General features: G+C 44.6%; 1 long non-coding RNA gene across 1 annotated transcript; it reads left to right on the top strand.

Annotated features, from left to right (window-relative positions):
• The first annotated feature begins 4464 nt into the window (after nt 1–4464).
• On the top strand, nt 4465–22716 carry LOC104345821 (uncharacterized). The gene is made up of 3 exons (XR_015183759.1): nt 4465–4508; nt 8233–8479; nt 22666–22716. It is a non-coding gene; the product is annotated as an uncharacterized LOC104345821 (long non-coding RNA).
• The last annotated feature ends 41 nt before the right edge of the window (nt 22717–22757 follow it).

Below are 22757 nucleotides of genomic sequence, written 5' to 3' on the forward strand. Positions count from 1 at the left end.
GGCCTCTTTCTTACCTGCAAGCAGCAGAGACTGGTTTTCTTTCTCATGTGAAAGAGGAATACAAGCAGTGCTTCCTCCTGCCATTTGGGCAAGGCACCGAGTCTGACTTGACTCACAGGGAAGTGTCAGATGCTCAGTCATCCATCATCTGTTTTCCTAGAAATCTCCAGTCCGAGTACTGCTGCTTTCCTTGCTCAGTCTAGCAAAGCTGACAAGATCACAGCCCAGAGTAGTCTGGCTGTGAAAGAGAAGCTGCTGAAGTCATTAGGAGGTAATTTATTTTCTGATGATACCTACCTGTGTCTTACCACTTACCACTTTTTTTTTCAGTGGTTTTCGGTAGCAGCTACCAAACATGGCAATAAAGGAGAGGAGAGTGAGAAAGAGGAACTCACATATTGTGGTGTCAGCCAAGTAAAAACTTTGGGATGATTGCACTACTCACTACAGTAGAGTAATAGTGGTAGAGAAGAGTAGGGTAGTGTGTGGTCAAACCCTGCAGGAAGAAACCCTATAGCCCAGCCCCATCCGTCATCATACCAGTTGCACTGTTTCTCCCAAGGCCATCTCCCTGGACTTTTATCATCCTCCAGCTGATGGTGCATCTTTTTCTTCAGGCTCTTCTTGGTCTAGACATATGGTCTGTGTCCTTTAGCGTCTCTTTCCATTTGCAACCTCTGGAGGACAGCAGTCACAAACCAAACTCATGTTGTTGCTATAAGGCCTCTCTGAGAGCTGATGCTGAATTAAAAGGTACATTTTTTCCAGGTCAGATCAGCAAAGATTTTTCATCATTCTAGCCAGAACTGCCATCCTGAGTTTGTGTTTTTCTCTGTAACTTACTCCCAGGGTAGCTCATGTTGTTTATTCACCATTTCTGGCAGTATAGCTGATGCCTGATGGTGCTTCTGAAATGGTGTCCTCGCAGTCAGGCAGGGTTAGTTTCTATAGTGACTGGAGATTAAAGAACTAAGCTTTAATCTGAATGTAATTTATCAGTCCATTACATTCAATTCACCTGGTTATTTCATGTCTGTCTTCAGCCTGCTACTTGGTTTCTTCCCAGCAACTCCCTACTGAAAGAGAATCATACAAGGACAGGACCAAAAAATCCCCACCCCCATCTGGAGGCACAGCGGTCCATATCTACAAGGCTGGGGACTCTCATCTTACTGAAGGGCCTGGCTAATAAACCAAGGGAGGCGTTGTAAGAACTGAGCAGGGTAGTGCACGTAATGTTTTGAGGAGAGCATAGCAAGGTAAATCTGATCAGTCCACAGCTGTTTTTTTTTTTTCCCCACAGGGATAAAAATCAATTAATAGAAGCACAAAGAGACCCTCCCCAGTTTCAGCCCCATGCGAGCTGTTTGCTCTGGTGTTTTAGTCCAGCTTTCATCCTCCTACATTCTCTATTTAGACCCACAGTCTGTCCCAGGACTTTCCTGTGCAAATGAGCCTTAAGAGCTGTGCTGAATGCCACCAGCTCAGAAAAATAATTGCTGTGCTTGTTTTGCATTCACTTTACACTGGCACAAGCCACTGTGTTGGACAGGGACCAGTGAGGCCCAAAATGTTTTCTCCTGTGTGAGAAGTGAACTGGTTTTACACTGCACATTGATCACCTGAAACTCTAGAGCTCTGTTACAGTGATAGCTTAGAGAAGTGTCCAAAGCAGAAGTCTCTGTAATACAAGTGTTGGCTCCTGTCCACAGATAGGCGTAGGTCTCCAGATCTGGACTGTGCACGCACAGACATTGTGCTGTCTGGCTTTCAAAGATACTGAGCTCCTTTGGCTTCAGTTGTTCTGAAAAAACAGGGAAGATGCTACAAAGCTATAATATAAAAGCCATTCCCTGAGTATCTATTTGCAGATTTGCGATGTTCCCCTCTGAAAATATAAAAATGAATATTTGAAAATTTTTTTTTTGAAAGTGAATTAGACACTACAAGATCAAGTATGTAGAAATATATTGCAGAAAGTCCTGTTAGAAGGTGTATGAAGAAGGAATATAATTAATAAGCCAAAACATCAGTTCCCAGTACCTGCAAAGAGGGATAATTGTGCTCTAATTGCTTCCTTGGCTACCTGGTTCATCACTCCTGTGTGTTGTTAAAACCACGGATTTCCTGAGAACTTTTAAATCTGATATTCTTAGTCATGTTGTAGTTATTAGACTTAAATGTTTAAAGCGAAATGTAATGTCAACTGGGGATCTAACACTAACGATTTGTTACTTACTTGGATATTTGTTATTAATAAATAAGAAAAATTTGAATAAATATTTTTAATATAAATGCCACCATGTATGCTGTTTGTTTACATTGTATAGCTCTGAAGTTAGCCAATGAAATTCAGCTGGCTGGGTTCAGTTGCTGCTTTTAGTCAGTCTCACTTCCTGTTCTCATGTGCTGACACTTGGTTGTTCAGCTTTGAAAAGGAGGAGAGGTGAAAAATGGTTTTAAGAGAAATTTTAAAAGATCTCTTACTAGTTCTGCAAAATGTTTTTTAGGAGATAGCGGAAGGGACAAAGTTCCTGTCAGCTTTAATAAACTGTCCTTGTTTCTTAGACCCTGCAAATCATGCAATGCCCAGCCAGACCTTAGATGACCGATTGTTTATGAAAAGGCGTAAGGCTTATCTGACTACTGAAGTGTCGGAGAGGGAAGGCAGGGAGGAGGGAGAGGCCCTTGACAGATGATACATCCATCACACTCCTCAGCGGAGCTCTGTTTCAGCTTTAGTAGGCAGAGATTCACCATCTCTTATTTCCTGCCTTTAGGTTTTCTTGGCACGTCAGGATCCATGTCCTCTGTGCACACCCTGTGACTGTAACTCCCAGCGGCAGTGCTGGAATTCAGCACACAGCTCTTGCCTTCCCTCCACACCCTGGCGTGCCACAGCCAGGCTTTGCTCTGGCTTCAGGACACACCCGAGTGGCCTGGGGGAGGGACAGGGGGAGAACAGAAAAGGTAGCTGGGGGCAATGAGCAATGGAGTGGGGCGGGAAGGATATTGGCTGGTGTTCATTAATTCTTGAGCTTTATGTGAAAAATGTAAGCAATGAGCACTGGTTTGAAATAAAAGTCAAGTTGTATAAATTGCAACTTTTTTTGCGGCTAAATACATTAATTGCATCAGACAAATACAGACCAAGGCAAATTTTGCATCGAATCGGCTTCCAGAAAGGGTGCAGCCTTCTAAAAATACACAAGCACAGTCACCTTAGATAACATTGCTGTTCAGATGGAGAGAGATGGTCAGGTGAACTGAAGCAGTGTCTTGGAGATCCTGGTCTTTGGTGTCTTCTCAGAGCACTTCATCTGGCACACTGTTAGATGAAAATGATGTGGAAAACTAGAAGCAGCTGATCAAGGAGCCCTTCTGAAACGTGTACAGTACAGTCTGACTGTTCGAGAAGCTTCTCTATGGCTATCACAACCCTACGCACCAGTGGCAAGCTAGAGGCCACAAACCACTTCACAACCTGACACGGTCAGTGAATCCTTCCCGGAGCACTGTTGCGCAGAGCCCCTCGGCGGCTGCAGAGGGGAGGCCGTGCTGCCCCTCGGCAGGGCTGCGGGGGCGATGAAAGCCCCGCGCCGAGGTAGCTGGGGTGGCCCAAGTTACTCCGCACCGTGGAGCTCTGGCGCGGCAAAGCTGGGCCGAGTGAGGCCTCTCCAGCAACGGCTGCAAACGCGGGGCCTGCAGGGCCAGCGCTGAGCGCACGGGAGGAGTGAGAGCGGCCACAAAGGCGCCCCGAGAGGCGCAGGGAGAGGAGGGGGCGAAGGCCCCTCTGCTGGCAGAGCTGCCGGCTGGCGGTGCTCGGCAAGGCCAGCGACGCCTCCGGCGGTCACCGCTGCGGGGCCGTGTGCCCGCCCTGCGCTCGGCCAGCGCGGGGCCGCGCCTCCGGCAACACCCTCGGCCCGACGGAGCAGCCGGCCCGGGCCGGCTCTCGCCGGCTCTCCTGGAGCCCTCCTGGAGGCCGGGCCCAGCAGAGGGGACTCCCGCCGACGGGGCTCCCCCACCGGGCTCCCGGCTCCCTTTAAGGGGCCCGGTGACCTCGGTGTGTCCCCAGGGAAGGGCTCGGGGAGCGGCGCCACGGGGCGGCCCATGGCGGAACGCGGCCTGCTCGCTAACGGGCGCCTCCCTGCAGACTGCCGGCAGAGGCCCGGTGGGCAGGGCCAGCCGCAGAGCCGAGCCACACCAGAGGAACGGAACGGACGGCGGCCCCAAACCGGCGGCAGCGGCCCCAAACCGGCAGCAGCGGCCCGGCCGCAACCACCGTCCAGGGGCGTGGCACCACTGGGGCGCGGCTCCGAGGCGCAGGGCTGTGCCGGGAGTGGGCGTGCTCTCTGGCCTCGCCTCGCCCCCGACGGCTGACGTCGTCGCGCGCGCCTGCCTCTGAGGCTTCGCGGTGGCGTCGCGCGCGGCCGGGGACAGCGGTTTGGCGGCGCGCGCGGGGATGGAGCAGCCGCTGGCGACGCGCTTGGGGCGCCTCCGCTCGGCCGGTGAGTGATGGCGCGGGCCGGGCCGGGCCGGGCCGGGCCGGGGCCGGGGGGAGGCCCCGCGGGCCGGGCCCGGCTGCGCCCGTCGCGGGAGGCCTCATCCGCCTCCAGACCTGTTGTTCGGCCGCGCTTTCCCAGCGCCGCCGCCGCCCCGTTTGTCTGTGGCCCGGTCGGAGCCCTCCGGGAGGCGCCGCGGCCCAGCCGCCTCGCGGCCGCCTGTCCTAGTCACCCTGTTCTGGCCGTCGGGGGCTCGCGGGCCTCGTTGCCGGGCCCGGCGCGGCGGCCGGGGGCGCAGGTGCGCCCAGCGGGGGCGGCCGCCTCCCGGGGAGGGCGGGCTGGTAGCGTCGCCTCCTCTCCAGCACCGGGGCTCCCGCCCGTTGCCGGCCGGTGGAAGGAGCGAAGCCCTGGCAGCCCCCGCGCCGCTCCTGGGGGGCCGCGGGCCCGGTACGCGCGTGCGGAAATGTCCGCGGCGGCGCTGCTGGTGGGGGGGGCTTTTGGAGGAGTCGGCCGCGCCTGGCCTGGCTGATTTTTAGGACAGCTGGGGTTTTGGTGTGTTCCTCACCTATTCCTTGTCGCTTAGCTGAATTTTGTGAGATAATTAAGATACTATTTTTTTCGTTGTGCTGACATGAAAGTGAGCTCAAATTTTGATGTTCTAAAAGCGCCTTTAAGGCCTCTAAAAGGCCTTTAAAGCAGAGAGCTTCAGATGTAAGGCAGTGGTTTCTGAACTTTATAGTTGCCAGAAGTCATGAGGCTTAGAACTGAAACTGTTTGTCAGATGGATTTGCATGTACAGCTGCTGTCATCGATGACACCAGAAATACCTGCTGTGCATTTTAACAAATACTGTGGCCAGCAAAGCACGGGTAGTGGGTTGGGGCCTCGCTTTCGCTACAGGATTCGATCAGTGAGGACACTTAAGGAGGACAAAAGGGTGTAAAGGTGTGAAGTGAAGGTACAAAGATCTGAGTGGAAGTGTAGAGGAGGAGGAGAGTAACGTAACTGCCACTGCATCAGAAACAGTGTCCATCGGCCGCAAACCTTAAAATCGTATGTTTCTGCAAGATGGAAGCCCTTGGTGACACACCTCTGGGCTACAAGTGTGGCCATTGGAGTAGTAACAGCCTGAACCTGAGCTGGTGCAAGAGGGCCCTCCTGAGTGGGGAGCAAGTGGCGCTGTCCTTGCTGCTTGCTGCTAGTCCTGCCTTAAGCAAGATTAACGTGTTGTGGGTAGCTCTGTGTTTAGTCAGCAGAGCATTGCTCCTTCATTGTCCCTCTGGAAGTGTCCAGAGGTGAGGAAAGCTGGGTGTACTGGCTGGGGGGATTGTTCCTTTCTTGGTGCTGGCGGACTCTCTCTTCTCTCTTGACTGGGGACAGGGGGGTGCCCCAGCTTGCAGGACCTGCACTGCACAGCAACCACCGCAGCCTCACAGGGTTCTTGTGCCAGATAGACAAGTTTGTAGGAGCTTCGTATCAGCTGTGTCTAGTTTAGTGCCTGATATACCCCCTCAACCAATCAGGAAGCCATTCACAATGTGGAAACAACCTGAAGATGGGAGGAAGATCTACTTTGTGTTGATTTTTGTATTAGAAATAAATTGGGACTTCAGGCTTTCAAGCCTTTAAAAAAAGTTTTTTGTTATTAAAATGTCTGGGGTTTCACCCCTGCCATGTACCACATAAAAGTTGCTGAGATTTGTTTCTTAAACAGGTCTCTGTCATGGTTTGGGCTCTCTTGCATCTTATTTAATCATAGCTAAAGATTGGGTAATGAAAAGCTGCATCTAATTCAGATAGAAAATAGAAATAATTGAAAGGCTACTTTTTTTTTTTTCCCTGTGTGTTTAAAGAGGTACTTTCTTTAGGACATGGGGTATATCTAGCAAGTAACTCCTGTTCTGGTCTGGTGAATGGTTTGGTGCCTGTCTGTACGATGGTGGTGTTTGTATTGAGTGAGCTGCTGCAGCTTGCACTGGAGTTAGGAGAACCTTGTACTAGTGTCTTATCTGGTCTTTCAGAGAGTTGTTTTTGAACTGCTCAAAAATAATTGGTGTGATAATATCTTGGGCTGGGTTTCTAGGAATTTTTACTTGGAGCTCTGTGGGAGGAGTCTTCTCTCTCTGCTTGCTTCTCCACTGTGTTTTCCCGATCTGGTGCGTTCTCCTCAGCTGGTTTCATAGCTGTTGTCTTCTAGTGAAAGCTGGGCTTTGGGAACTGGGTCACTGAGTTTAAGCTGTTGCTCAGCTGAGCCAGCTACATGGCTTCCCCTTGATGGACCTGAAGTCTCCTCACCTCTAAAATGTGGCTAGTGGTTCTCCCTTATGTCTGTCCTCTAAGGCATTGCAAAAGCTGGTCACTGAAGTGGGCTTGGATACTTACTGACTAAATGGTGCTTACAGAGACGACCGTACCCTCTGGATGAGGATATGAGTTCTTCAGAATGAATTGGGGGCTCATGTTAACTCTAGGGCGAGAGAGAGCGTGGGATTTCAACAGTGAGACATGTTAAAGTGATTTGTGAGCAGCCAGCTCTAGGAGGCCCTGTTTTAGCAGGAGGTTGGACCAGATGACCTCCAGAGTTGTTTACAACCTCAGCTAGTCTGTGGTTCTGGGAACTCTGCGCCATGTTTAGTAGCGGGTAAACTGACAGCTTTGGAAAAAGTGAAGATACGTGAATGAAATACAATGTGAGGGTGGCAGGCTAGACGTGATTTGTCAGCACTACTAGAAAGTGAGTAGTCTGCTATAATTTAAATACTTAAATTAAAATTCTTAACCCCCCTAAACAGTCAAGACATGGGATGTTGTCATAGCGTAGTGAGCTGATTCTTTAAACTTGAATATAATCTCCAAATTGTTAAAATTGTTCCTCCAACCAAGCATGTTAAAATGGTCACAGAAGAAAAAGGAAAGAAGGAAACAAGTGATGTATGGAGTTAAATGTTTGGGTGTTTTGGTTTGTTTTTTTTGCAAAATGAAATCTCTTCCAACTTTCAGGAGCATTTTGTGATAATTCAAAAATAGCCGACCTCTTTTATTTGTAAAGAATAATCCCATTGTTGTACCAAAAGTACAAAAAGTTGTATGACAGTAACATTGAACAGATTTGATTTGGAACCTAGGCCTGCTGTACTATGTGAAATGCAAACACAGAATAGGAGGTCTCTGCCCTAAAGAGTTTACGGTTTATTACCCTAAACCCAAATTAGGTAAATTCAGAAGTACGCCAGCACTCCTAAATGTTTCTGCCATGCAGGAGCTCCCCTAGTACGTACCTTATGTCTGTGCTGTGTTGGACCTCCATCGCTCTCTGTGTTGGTCCTCGTTTTGGACAGCAGCTTCATTCTTTAGTCTGATGCTGGTCACACAAGCATTCCTGGGTGAAAATACTCAGGAAACATCAAGGCATCTAATGAGCTGGGAAGTTTTGTCTGAAAAAAGGCACTTTGCGGTGTGGCATTGTATTGCATGCTTTGTTATGATTAAACATTATCTGAATGTTTCAAGAATTTTCCTGATTGAGATAATTTAATAGGTTCAGGTACTCCAAATATGAGGTAACTTCAGAGTCTGCTTCTGATTTTTAAATACATCAAAGCTAGTGGAAACCAAATATTTCAAATAAGAGTTAATTCTTTTTTCTGAAGGAGACTCTGAATCTGTGGTGCTGTTTTGTTGCTTATCAGATGTTAATGGTCTTTCTTACTATGCTTGTTAATTTTGGCAGGTCTTTCTCCTCGACAAAGAAGCTTTGTTGCCAAGATTTACTCTGAAAGTGACTTACGCTACTGACTGCAGATGTCTGCAAATGTAGAAGCTGATAAATCATATCTCCTTCCTTCCCCTGACTTCCCTGTTCCCTGTGGAATTTATACTTCTAAGTACTTTTTAAATTAGACCTGTGTTGAAGACATTTGGATTACAACTGTGAGCATATCTATGCAAAGAGACGAGCTAGCCTGAGCAATTCAGAGGTATGTATGCCTACTACAACTTAGAACAAATGGGAAGAAAAGGCCATCTGATTATAGGGCAAAGAGAACACCAGACATACATTCTCTAGATTCAGATTGATCTGCACCATTATTCATGGTTTTAGCAGTGGAATATACATATGCACAGTGAGACTGTACAAGCACCAGAATATCCAGCTGGCGTTGCATGGAGGTTGACCTTGTTTGAACCTGCTGTAGGAATATTCAAAAGATTCCTTTCAGAAGAGCTTGTGTTGTATGACCTGAGCCTTCACTGCTTACCCGTTCAGTTCGTAAATGCCACCAAGGTCTGTGGACATTTTCTTCTTCCAAGCATTTGACAGATACTTGAACAGCATTGAAATGCACCTGGGAGGTGATGGTGGTTTCTCTGTTGGGTTAGATGAAGTGTTCAGATGAAGTTAGAAGATACCTGCCTCGAATTGGAAAGCATCTTCAGAAAAGTCTAGAAAAGGAGATCTTGCTTGCCTTCTCATGCACAGGTCATAGCGCGGAGGTCTTGTTGCACACGGAAAGCAGCAGTCTCGTAGGGCCGTCTGCCTGTAGTGTACGAGACTAGCAGGGCTGGATGGGCTTTGCTTTGTGACCGTGCAGCTTTGTCCCACACAGGTAACAGAAGATGGAGAGCCTTATCTGTGTCGGCAGTGCAGAAATTCACCAGCTTCGTAGCTGTGCTTTGCCTTAAGGCTTTTAGCTGTACTTCCATGTTGAATTCTAAACCTGGAATGAGGAAGTCAGCTAACTTCCTCCTGTGGGCTGAAAGAGGTCAGTGTGCGCTGGTAACATCTGTTGACCCCTTTCTGAATAACTGGACATGGTTATCTTTTCTGTGGTGTAGGTGTTCTTGCTAACGCTCCAAGGCAGTGGCTGTCTTATCCTTTTAAACCCAATTAATTGTGGGTTTCAGCAAAAGGTAGACAAACATCTTTGTCTTCCAGAAGAGACTGATTATTCATCAGTCTTTTTTTTTTTTTTTTTAAAAAAAAAAAAAGGAAAACTAATGTGCTGAAACTAGATACCTGACTGAATCATTCAGCATGCTACATTGCTGTACAGTATATATTTAGCAGATGCGCTTTTCTTTTGAGAATAAGAGCTTTTCTTCATGAGCTCCATGAGTCAGGCTGAGGCAATACTGGAGGGACACAGATCTAACCTACCTGCCTGTCTGGCTTAATAGCCTGGTGGTGGTGTTCCCGTAAGCAGAAGCCAAAATGGACTGTCTGCAGTGCTGCTGTAAACTGTAACTGGCAGCGAGGTGCTGTGGTTGAGAAAGGGATCCCTCTCTGTACTGCAGTTACGCCTCCTGTTGTTCTCTTACAAGCAGAGCTGGGTCAAGGGATGATAGCTTGAATCTCTCTATTACAGTGGGCAGAAAACTTAAATGTGTTACTCAGTCTGACCTGGGTATTTTTATTTGGCTGTGGTAGTTCTAAAATAGCACTGGGCAGAAAAGTGGTTTTATTTCCTGTGAACTGCTTTCATGAAAACTGGAAAAATGCACCAGAGCTTCAGGAGTGAAATGGTTTGCTGAGCTGCCCACTGCAATCTTAGTGTCTGTTTTATATAGTGTACCAGGGACTTGGATTCTGTAACCCAACTAGGTGCTTTTTTTTTAGTTCTGTATAAATAAGTTATTGTCTTTCTAATTCCATCAATTAAAATTGATGTGCATTTCCCAAAGCTGCTATTCTGAGAAAATTCCTGCAGTAGCTCTGAAAGCCTGTAAGAATACATAGATTCTGTGTGTCCCTGACTGTATATCCCTAAGCAAGGTATTAATCTATTTCCTTATCTGTAAGATGAGGTTGATCTACCTTTGTAAAACAGTACATTTCATGAAAAGCATCATTTGAGTGTTGTTATAACAATAACTGCAATTTCATTATTCAAACTCGTGTGACTAAAAGTGAATACTAACATGTGAAGTGGCAAAGAATTTGAGTATAAGGTAAAGTTTTCTTCTGATACAAGGAAATAGTCTGAGAGGTGAAATTGTGTACACTGGAGAATGTTGCCCTAAAACTGCCTTACAAGGTGTCTAAAAGGTTTCGAAGAACATTAAAAGGGCACTGAGATGTTGAGATGGATGGTAGTGCTATTGATTCAACTTGTGTGATGGGCTATGATAAGAAGTTTCCAGATGCCTGCTTACAGTTTCTTCAGAGATAAATTTGGCAAATTTCAGTATTTTTCAGATTTGTGTGAGCTGGTTGGTCTCCCTTAACAAATTCCTTAGTAGCCTGTCTTTGTCCAGGAGTTGTTGGCTGTTATGTTCCTGGAAGCTGGTTGCCATGGCGATTATCCTGTTAGCAAATAAAGGTGTTTTTCATCATCTCCAGATGTACTAGTTTGGAGCAAAAAGACTTTTCTGGGATTGATGGAAGTACTGTGCCCCTAGAGGGTCAGCGTTTCCTGTGGGAGAACGCTGAACAAGCATCTTGTGCTGTAGTGGGTCGTAGCAGCATAACAGGTGTAGTAGCATTTATCTGTAAGGAGCAGCGAGTGTGTGTTACCATGGGCCTGAGGCTGAATGGTGGTTAAAATTGGAGAAATTAAAAAAGAGCAACTTTTGGTCAGGATCTGTTATGACTGAACTTGCCTGATTCAGTCCAGTAATGGCTGACTGACTACTAAGGTGAAAGTGTCATTGGTGCAAGAGAGTCCCTTCAAGGTGTGTGGTGCTCTGATCCTCTGCCCTGTCAGCTTTCAGTTGGGGTAACCTCTAGCTTCAGTTTTCAGCGTTCCTGTTGGAGCTGGGGTGCTATTCGTTTTGCAACTGTTTGTTTTCAGCTCCTTAAAGCTGGGGCAGTGACAGTGGCAAGGTCCAGAGCCATAAAGACTCCTTGGTGAAGGAAGACCAGGTTAGGAAACGCTTCAAATGAGTTCATGGGCATAAGCAAGTCCATGATACCTGATGGGATGCACCCATGAGCACTGAGGTAGCTAGTTGATGTCACTGCAAGGCCACTTGGTTATCTTGGAAAGGCTGGTTCAGCTAGTTTCCCATCCACCCCGGTGTCCGCATATCTAGCCCATACTTCCTCAGTTTGTCTGTGAGGTTTGTAGTCAGAGCAGCACGAAGTCCTGGTGGAGGCCAGTCAATAGTGGGGTTGATACTGGGTCCAATACTGTTTAACCTCTTCATTAATGGCCTAGAGAATGGGGCCAGGTACACTGTGAGCAAGTTTGCAGATGATACAAGATGAGAAGTTGATATACCAGCTAATTGTGCTGCCATTCAGAGGTACCTGGGTAGGCTGGAAAAATAGGTAGACAAGAACCTCATGAAGTTCAACCATGGGAAGTGTGAAGTCCTGCACCTGGGGAGGAACCACCCTGTGTAGCAGGTGGTGTACCCTGTATAAATGCTGGGGGCCCGACTGGCTGGAAAGCGGGTCTGCAGAAAGTAACCTGGGAGTTCTGGTGCACACTACGTTGAATAATGGCTCTGTAAGGAGCGGGTAACATGGGTCTTGGTTTTGGCTGTGGTTATAAACCTGCATCTCCTCCTCAGTGGTAGGTTAACTTCAGCCTCATTTCAAACAAAACTGCTCCCTTTTTGTGCTGCTTTGAGTGAAGATTTTGTGGATTTCTTTTCATGTGGACTCTGCCATGAATGTGGGAGGAAACATTCTGATTTTGGCTAAGGCTTTAGATGTATGATTACTTGATTCCCATTGGCAAGCAAGTCATCAAGCCCAATTTCTTTATACCACAATCACAGAGTTAACTACTGTCTTTGTGCAGTTGGATGTGGAGGTGGATATTGAAGAGCTAGCATATTTGTGTGTGACTGCATCGCTGTGCTGTGTTTTTGCAGTTTGTGTGTTCCCTCTAAAAAGGCATAATTAGATCTGTTAGAAGAAAAGGACCATAGACGGGCATCAGTATTTTTATTAAGTCTGAAAAACCTTTATTCCTTTTAAGAAGTTTTCTCAAGACTAGTCGGCTAAAGTTGAATGTATCTCACCTTGCAGTGAAATATTTGATATGTGTGTGCCAAGAAAAGTGATTAAAAATAAATATGGAACAGTGATCATACTTCTGGTATATCAAAACTTGCACAAAAAAGGTCCCATGCTAGGGCACAAGCAGTAAAATAAACCTCAGCATGCTTGGGATGCATGTGTTTGTGTTCAGTGGAGGAAGTAGGGAGGTCACAACTCTGTGTGGTAACAGTGTGTCTACAGCTAAGCCAGACTCTGCTTCCACACCATGCTGTTGTGCTGTAATGAGCAGCTGTGGCTGTGCTGGGTTCCTTCCTCAGCAGTAGAGGAGAAGCCTGGCAGCATGCCTGTGTACTTCAGGACAGGTACTTGGGTGTGTTCCTGAGGCACAAGGGCTAGTTTGCCATTATTTGCTTGAGCGGGTCCAGAAGAGGCCATGAAGATGCTCTGGGGGCTGGAGCACCTCCGCTGTGAGGACAGGCTGAGAAAGTTGGGGTTGTTCAGCCTGGAGAAGGCTCCGGGGAGACCTTCTAGCGACCTTCCAGTGCTGAAAGGGGGCTTGCAGGAAAAGTGGGGAGGGACTCTCTGTCAGGAAGGGAAGTGATAGGATGATGGGTAACGGTTTCAAACCAAAATTTAGGTTTAGATTAGATGCAAGGAAGAAGCTCTTCCCTGTGAGGGTGGTGAGATCCTGGCACGGGCTGCCCACAGTGGCTGTGGCTGCCCCCTCCCTGGCTGTGCTCAAGGCCAGGCTGGATGGGGCTGGGAGTGACCTGGTCTGGTGGAAGGTATCCCTGCCCAGGGCAGGAGGTGGAACTGGATGGTCTTCAAGGTCCCTTCCAACCTAAACCATTCTGTGATTCTATGACTATTTCTACCTGGTAGGGTACATACATACTCAGTTATATTGTTCTGTATCTCAAGCTGTGCTTGACCACCCGAGACTTGGAGAAGTGGCTGTAATGAGTCAAGTTAAAACCATGTTATGCCTGTATCCTATTCCTGTTGGCAGCAGATTCCTAGGAATGGGTGTAGGTAAGGAGGTGTGGATAGGGTAGTCTTTTACTGGTAGGTCCTCCCAGCCTCTGTCAAGTGTTGGCTGAAGGGACTCCAAGCAGTGTATATTGGGCAAACTGAACATCTTGTTTGTAGTGAGGGACTTGCTAATGCTTAATTAGAAAAAAAAAAAAAAGAGCCATTTAAACAAATGAGCCCCAGATTAAGGCCATTACTGTTATACTAATATAATTTTTCAAGAGTTGCATTTAATTAAAAGCTTCCTGGACTACTTCACTTGAAGAAAGATCAGGAAGGACAGTTTTCTTCTGAAGAGGAGGGATGAACTGTCATATGACTATGAAAGACAGTTTGGAAGTGGTAGAGCAACACAATGCAATGCAGGCCATCAGTTTGTTAGAGTCCTGTTAACTTCTGATCAGAATTTGTCCATCTTGCCTCTTTTGTGTCACATTTCAAGCAATACCAATGCAATGAGCTGTGAGGTTTTGCAGCCTGCAAGCAGGTTTTTCCAATGACAGTGGTCTTCAGACAGTAGAGCTGAGACAACTATCACGTATGAGATGCGTATTGCTTCTTTTGAGTCCCAAGTTTTATGTCTGTAGAGAGTGGTTAAGGTACTCTGTTTAGATCAGACGAGTTAAAGATCTGGGTTACAGTATGGGGATGGTTATCAGTGGTTTGAATTAGTAGACTTTTCCCTGTTTTGGGACTAAATATGGTTTGAGTTAGTCTGTGTAAACTGTTTTAAGTCAAACTTCTACTGGCTAACTCATTTGATGCTAAATATCAGTGGAAGGCTTTCATATACCTAGTACCAAGAGCACCTGCATTAATGGGAAAAGCTGTGATTTTGCTGAGCCAAATGAAAACTTCTTTTGATCAGTCTTTTAGCCTCGGTAAATTGAGTCAACACTTCTGAAAGATCGGAGAAGTAATACTGGTTTTGAGTCATCAGGGGGAGTATTTTACTGCTCTGTGCCAGGTTAGTTCTACTTTCTTCTTTCACGAGTCATTGTAAATATGATACCTTCCAAAATTCAGGGCTAAAAGCAGATGTTAAAATCACATGTAGCGTGGGTTGGTGGTAGATGATATCTTTCTTTACAAGCCTGCTAATTTAACTTGCTTTAACCCTCTTACAATTCCAAGCCTGGAATAAACCTTTCTTTTAGAACTGTGCTAAATCTTGCCAGCTTCTGTGCTGGCATTGTCACAGATGAATCTGCTAGGAGTTAAAATGAGAGACCATAGGTCTTTTTTTTTTCTTTTTTTTTTTTTTTTTTCCTGTGACTAGCATGCTTAAAAGTCTCTCTGCAACACCTGAAATAGCTGTAGTGTAACCTTTTGTCTTCCCTTGGAAGTGGAATGAAAATACCTGTATTTCCACTTTGTGGTTCACTTGTTCCTGACATTTGAGTCAGCTTTGACATATTGAAAGTGGCAGCATCTCCTGGCAGACAAGCAATGAGGATAAGAGCAGCTTTGATCTCTTCCTCCCTACCCCTTCCTCTCCTGAAAAGATCTTGCCAAAATGTTTGGCACTGCCTAGTAATGTCACATTTTTCCAGAGGCTGGAGAATCTGATCCAGATAATGCAAATGTTAATAGGAAAAGTGGATAGTAGGAGTGCAACTGACCACAGAAACATTTGAGATGCTTCAAGGAATTATATCTGTTCCAGTGACAGATTAAAGAGGGAGAAGCTAAAAGAAACTGAATTACTGCTTTTCATCTTTGCATACTCATTTCTTGTTTTAAGGTAGGCTTTTATTGTTGCTGTTCTGCTCTGAGCAGGCTCAGTATAGGCTCCTGCCTGTGAAGGAAATGCCTCTGTAGCTGGACTTGACCACATTAATGAAACAGTTGCATCTGCTGCAGTGAAACTGGAGTGTACTTCTGGTGCTGTATATCTCTTCAATAGTGAAAATTGATCAAGCAGCTTAAAACAGTTTCTTCAGAAAACAAGCTGTGGCTTGTTTTGACAAACAGGACTGGGCACTTAAAGCTGCATTTTAAATGAGGCAGACACTTGGGAACATATATTGCTGTAGCAGTTTTTCCTTGTCATGGGCCACATAAGCCTGGAGCTTTCCCCATCCCCGAGTTTATAGGGGAGCAGATTGTGTCAGTGACCATGTTTTCTCTCTGTTCCTTATGCATTTTCCCTAAACATCACATATCTTAACTCATCTTCACTGTCACCTTCAACTTCATCTTCCACTCTTGCTGTCCTCTGGGCTGTGGGGCTTTTAGCTTCCCTTTGATTTTGCTCTTTGCCTCAGGGAGCCTGCCTCCAGGCAGCTGGGAGGGACCTAGCTGCTGCTGCTGCCTGGTTTGGGCTGTGCATCTGAGACTGGCTTGTCTGTGTCATCTTTTTCCCTGCTGGAGTCCTTGATAATCACACTGCAATTCCTTATGACTTTACTGCATACTGGAATGTAGAGAATTAAGCCGTATTGTTATAAACCCCGTAACTAATACACAGATATTCATTATTTGTCTACTCAGTTGTGAGCTCTGGCTTCAAATTGTGAATAAATGCAAGTATCTAGTGAAAAATTACTTGTTGCTAGTGATAATGTTAGCCAGTACACCTCTCTTGTAATCCTGGTCTATTTGTTCCTTGTTTACATACATACAGAGCTCTTTTCTTTGTGGAAGACCCAATATTTTGAATATTCGCTTACTCCTTCTTCACTCTTTTCCTCCAGGGAAGGTAGCTTCTCTGTTTACAAAATGCTGCATTTGAACTGTGAAAATGAAATTATTTTTGTTTAGATGAGTCCTTACTGAAGCTCATGTGAGTTCCAGGTTCTCCAGCTGTTGTGGCTGTAGCTTCAGATATGAGGTTTTTGATAACAGCATTTTGGAGTAGATGTGCCCTGTCTCTGTACTGCCTCCTTTCTTTAACCTTATCCCAGTGTTGTTATAACCATCTCTGTGATCAAATTCTTCCCCCAGTCCTGTTTTCCTTCAAAGTGGAGTTCATTTTTTTGTTTTGATTCACATCGCAGCCCTGGAAACAGCTGTGCCCACAACTGCTAAAGTGATGGGGTCTCATACTGTGGGACTGAAAATGAGCCACAGGGGGCAACAGTGGTTGGAAATTCTTCAAGTTGCCATTTCTGGTGTACTTCTTGTATTGCGACAGGCCAGCCTCCAATCCCTGCTTGGACTGTGACTGGAGATGGTCCCTTCAGATGCCCTCCAGTGAAGAACTCAGTTCAGAATGTGCGGTTGACTGGTTTGTAGAACATGTAAACATGGTTACAGGTGTTTTTCCTTTAGCAAAAGGCAGGGTAGACATGTTCTTGAGGAAATGCTGCAGTTTGGCTTTCCTTTCAATGTGGTTTTGGAGAAGAGTGTGTGAGGATGTGGCTTTTCTGAAACAAATGACTAAATCGAGTGAAAGTGTCAGCTGTCAGTCATCTCTTGGCAAACTGCGCAGTTGTGAATCACAGCCTTGTAGCTTCTTCCACGATATACGTACTTGTGGTGGACACAAGGTAAAACTACTAATTTTTAATCCGTCTTGTTAAAAGAAAGACTTGCTAATAGGCATGTTTCGTCTTGTGTCTAGTAAAACAGATGGTCTTTATAAGAATTCTTTGCATATACCTAGATCTGTCAAATTTCTTTTTCTTCTAAACTACCTGCAGGCTGCATTTTTAGTGTTGTCTCTGAACTTTTAAGCACATTCACCAAAAAAATTTATGGAAAATGTTATGATGTATGTGATTGTGAATGTTGGCAAATCAGAAGGCTCTAGTTAAATCTTTATTTAACCATGATTTAGCTTTCTTGAAGTACTGTTTTTATTAATTTGTTGGAAAATAGGCCGTGTGTAACCTATCCCAGGAAAGGATATTTTTTGAGTGGTTTTGGTAGGTTCCAGCTATGGTACTGTACACTGTTCAAAAGCAAATCAGAAGGTGGCAGCAGTAAGAGATGGTGTAAGTATGACATTAACCTTATGAGGGTAAATTTTAAGTTTGGTTCTCTGCTGCCATAGTCTTACATAACCTTACGGTAGTTTCTTCACCTTTCTGTGTTTGTGTTTTCATCTGAAAACTAGGGAAGTAATGATAATTCAGTATAATGTAGGAACATTCCAAGGGAAAATTCATAGACTGCTCACCTGTTAGGGTAACATAAACCAGTAAGTACTTTATGTAGCTAAGAAATTCATTGGGGGGAAGGAAGTGCTTTAAAGATAACCAGCGCTTTCTAGAAAGAAGGACGAGAAGCTCTGCCAAACTGTGGAAGTAGTAACATTGCCTTGCAGCCAGACTATTATGGAATACCAGCTCTAGAGGCAGCACCACAGTCTTGAAAGTCTTCTAATAAATTCACAGGTCACAAGCTATAGAAATATGGCTGAAATATTTTGCTTTGAAATGCAAATGTTTACAGGATATACCAAAACCTGAATGATTATGTATTGGTAGCTCTGCATGGTGCATAATTTTGGGGAAGACTTACCCTCTACTTCATAGCTTTGATTCAGACAACAGCGTAAACACTGAGTTATTGGAGTGTTCAAAGAGGGATGGAAAAGATTTCAGTGGCGATTGGTTGTACTGCAAAGCGGTTACTGAAAAACAGTCACTCAACTTTAAGCCACTGCTGATTCCTAATAAGGGAAACCACCTCATCTTTGGTATTTGTGTCTATGGTCCTTACACTGTGAACTTCTAACTTTGCAGAAGAACCGTTGGTCTTTATATTCACAGCAATCAATGAGCAGTACTTCTTATAGGACAGCATTAGTTTAGAGGTTGCCCATGGGTGGTATTGAAGATGCTTGATTCTGATGTGGGTGTATTCAGGAAGGTGTTTCTTAAAACGTAATTGGAAGGAGAAAAAGATCTATCACTTGTTAAGAGAGTATTTGGTATCAGCTCATCTGTGACTTCAGTGGAATTTTCTCTTATCTACAGGACTAATATTTGAGCTCTCAGGAACAAAAAACTGTGTGTTATTTTTGTTGGTCAGCAGTATTAAATATAAAGTTGCAGGAAGGAACTATTTCAACAGGATGTGGATCTGAGAAGAGGCTGATGTTGAAAAATCACCTTCTGGTATGTCTGTGAACATGCTGCCCTTGCACAGTACGAGCATGTGAACCGCTAATGGATGTAGTGGTAGAAATGGTGAATACGTTTCAGTGGGCCAAAGCATTTTATTAAAGTACCTTCACTGGTATTACCCTCAGTGTTTCTCCCCTTCTTCAGCTTGCTGGGTTGTTCATATTTTGCTTGTAGGAGAACATTGGGTGCAGAGGCTGCTTTGCTCAAGATCTTCTAATAAGGCTGACAAAGCTGGTTTAGCCCAGGATGTCTGGTCCCTCGGCCTGTACTTCAGCCACCAGATTGTGTTCCCACTGAATCCGCGGTATGAGAAGGCAGAGTGAGGACAGCAGAATTGGCATCATTCAGCTGACTTCCTTCTTGACTTCTGGATAATGTTGGGAATAGGTCAGAGGGTTTAGGGAAATCATTAGGCAGAAATCAGTAAAACCTATTGTTATCCTACTATGTTGGTTTTGCCCTGTAACTGTACAATTCACGTAAAACCAGTCTGTAGGTCTCCTTCTTTGCCTTGTGTCCCTTCTTCCTGTTAGAGTGGCAGTTTCTCTCTATTGCAGGCGGCCTTTCTCGCTGTGTCGAACAGTGTGGGCCCCCTGTCTGGAGCTCTGTGGGTTGGTTCAGTGAAGTCCTTGGGGCATGCCACCTGCTGCTCCTTACTGTTTCGTTGAAAGTAGCTGGCTTTGGGCTATTCCTCTTTTCTAAAATCTTAGGTGCAGAACCGCGGCAGAAGTTTGGCTTGCTTTACACATACTTGAAGCTGTTGGTTTTTTGTTTTCCCCGCATGTCTCCCAGCTGCACTATTTAATATGCTGAGTCTTTCTGTTTTTGTCTTCCAATTCGCGCTTTTAGCTGTATTTCATTTCTGTTATTGCATAGAGTACTGTCAGGGTTGTGGCGAGGTGGGGGGCTTATCTATATATCTCTATATCTTTGTTTCTTTTGTCCCTGGTTTTTCTTTTGGGCTTCACTAGAATTCCAGGAAATCTTTTCTTGGGTGAATTTTGGAGGAGGAGGAAGAATTGTGCCTTGAAAACTACATATATCCTTTCCATTAAAAATAGTATTGTTTTCTGATCTTTTCCCCCCTGTATTCTGCCATCTTACCTATGTTCTTTACATTTAATTATTTCTTGCATGTCTTTTTCTTCCATTCTTGCCCCAGTTCTCCACTTTGACTTTTTAAAAATTGTTCTGTTCTGATAGCTAAACATGCCTGTTTCTCCAGGTTTTGGGTAGTCATGCCACTATCCAATTGGGTTTCTTTGGTCAAATTATTTACTCTATTACTATTGTCTTTCTCTTTGAATGTTTTCCAAACCACAGCCCCCTTGAATTTTACCCATTCCTGTTTCTCCAGAGTTCCTCTTTCTGACAGGGTTAGCTGTGAACACCTAGAGCTTTCTCTCGTTATTTGCTCTGTTGCTTGTTGCTGCTGAACAATGATGCGTTTAAAGTATTCAATCTTCCTGGGGATATAAATCACTTGCTAAGGTTCCTAGTTCCTGTAATATGTGGCTTTCCAGTCTGTGATTATTGCCCTTTTAGTCTTTCTTGCTAAACTGTTTCCCTTGTTACAGAATCCATTTTGGGATGAGTTTCTGAAAATAATCTGGGATTTCTCAAACTAAGCTGGGCTGTTTCTTAACAAAGATCATTCTTACTGTGAAGCAACTGAAAAATGTTTTTCTCGTGCTGCATAGGAGGAATGGGAAGCATTTCCTACCTAAGATACCTGCTGGCTGTGGACTTACAACTCTCTGAGCTGTTAAACTGACCTGTTTATGCAATAAAACAAATATGAGGGTTCCTTAGGTCATTGTACTTCAACATTAATCTTAAGGGTTTGAGATGTTCAAATACAGCATAAATAATAGGTATTTGAAATATTGTACAAAGAGGCAGAATCTTTTCTGTTTTCTTTTGTTGAAAATAATTTTTCTTCCTGTTTCTGCATTTCTGTACTGTTTATATCTGTAATGAGCTGACTTAGCTGCAACTGGAAAACTGAGCTGGGTTTCAGTGGTAATTTCAGAGTTCATTTTATTTGCAAATAACTGTGGTTTTGAAGGGAATTCATTAAACTGATGCATTTAGAGTAAACTTCTGCTTGAATAAAGTTTAACTAAAATCTAATGGGCCAAAGTTTTTTTCAGACTTCTGATCTTGATCTTAGATACTTGTCAAGTTTTTGAAATTTTCTTTTTTTTGAAGTTGATGAAGAAAAATGAAAGAATGGGAAGAAACCTTTTCTCTATATAGATGATCTAGCTGTCTGGAGCAAAACAGCACCAGCAATACTTGATTTATTTCTGCTTCTCCAAGTTCTCTCTAATATGTATGTGTAGCATTCATGCTAAGTAAGTGGCTCTGCAATAAAGCAATTATGTATGCACAAAAAAAAAGCTAAGATTGTGTCTATTCTTCATAAGTACTGGAAAGTGAAGGAATTTTGATTAGCTCAATGCAGTAGCTTTTCAAAGTTTAGGAAAAAAAATGAACATTCTGACAGAAAATGAGAGATTTGTTTTGTATGTCAGTGAAGGCTGTGATTCACAAGGGAGAAAATACAAGTAGTTTCCATGACCTTACATCTCGAAGCTCATCTGTGGGTGGTCTGGAAAGTGGACTCTGCAGTATAAAGGCTGGGAATTAATTGGAGTCAAAAGCACCTGTTGACTTACAAGGTCCTATAGTGCTCTAGGGCATGTCTCTGAAGACCTCATTGGCAGAAGCTCTTAAGCTCTTATGAAAAACGGTATTAAAACTAAAAGAAGACAGGTAGAATGGCTACTATGTCCTGTTAGGGGCACCTCATATGTTAATAATACTTCACACGTTGTGCCTGGTTCTCCACTCATACTATTGTAGAAATGTAATTTCGTCTGTGTCAAGATCTTTTTTAAAAAAATGCGTTCACTCATTTATTCTAAGTTCTTCATATTTGCTGTCATCACTTTCTTCATATTCTAGCATCCCACTTCAGTGGTTCTGATTAACATTTTATTTCTCTCTACTTTTCTCTCTGTCTTCTTGGAGGTGGGAATCTGATGTGTAATAAAATAGTCAAAATACCCCAGTTGTGCAGAGTCTTGTACTATTCTTCTGAGTGGTAATGTATTCTGAAGCTTGTGTCCCTGTTTTCAAGAGCGAGTTGAGTAACTAACCACCTTTGGAAAATCTGGGTGATTTAGCTGTGTTTCAGAATAGTATGTGAGTCTGGGTAGAGAAGTGTAGTCATTCTATCTGCTCTCAGATGTCGTCTTGTCATCCTCTGTTGTGTTCTACAAGCATCTGGCCTTACCTTGGGCTTCTTGTAGAAACATTAACCAGATCCTCAAAATGCTCTTGAAATACTCTGTTTCCCCCTTTAGGAAAGGGGAGAAAGCCAGGATGGTGTCGGGTATGGTGTGCTTGGCCTAGGTTGGACTCAAACCCTTGAACCTTCACGCCCCTTCTGTGAGAAGGCTGTGGCTGGATCCGTTACCACGTCTCCGCACAGAGGGGTTCAGTGTGTGGGTGCTCTGCCATTGCGGAAGGGTGCTGTGCAGGGGTGGTTGCTGCAGGGGACGGGTTGGTTCTGCTGGGCTCCTGGCAGAGGTTGCTGTTGCGCACAGCAGCCGTTCAGCCCAGGTGACAGAGGCTTCCCTGTGAAATGAGCTGAAAGGTGCTCGTGTCTCAAAGTACCCTCGTGTCCTGTTGGGTGAACTCCAGATAAACAAGAGCAAGCCGTTTGACTATGCTCAGAACATTTGAGTGACTAAATAGGAGGAGAAAATAAAACTGTGAACCAGCCTGACCTTCAGGCTACAGCCCTGAAATCTACCCGTGCTTTTGGCACATACTGGTGGCCATAAACCCCAAGAGAAAACGTTCCTTCACCAGAACTTCTTGATTAACTTTTCACGATGCAGTTTTAACTTCAATTACATTTGTATCCCTTCAGTTAATTGAGTTTAGAATAGCCCAACTTCCAGAGGCGCTTGCATTTCAATGGGAAAAAAAAATAAACTAAAATTAGAAGTTGGAACCATGCTTACTGTGTTGTTTGTGTACATCTTTCCTCCCATTTCCAAGAATTGCATCTCATACCTAATTTCTTTTGCAGTTTTGTTCAGTGGAGGGACTGCTGTATGTCAGCCATGCTAAAGGGCAAGTGATGGAGGCAAGTACTAGTTTATATATTCACAGTTATCTAAT

The sequence above is a fragment of the Leptosomus discolor genome, chromosome 9, assembly GCF_034619465.1.
Source record: "Leptosomus discolor isolate bLepDis1 chromosome 9, bLepDis1.hap2, whole genome shotgun sequence".
In the NCBI taxonomy this organism is placed as follows: domain Eukaryota; kingdom Metazoa; phylum Chordata; class Aves; order Leptosomiformes; family Leptosomidae; genus Leptosomus; species Leptosomus discolor.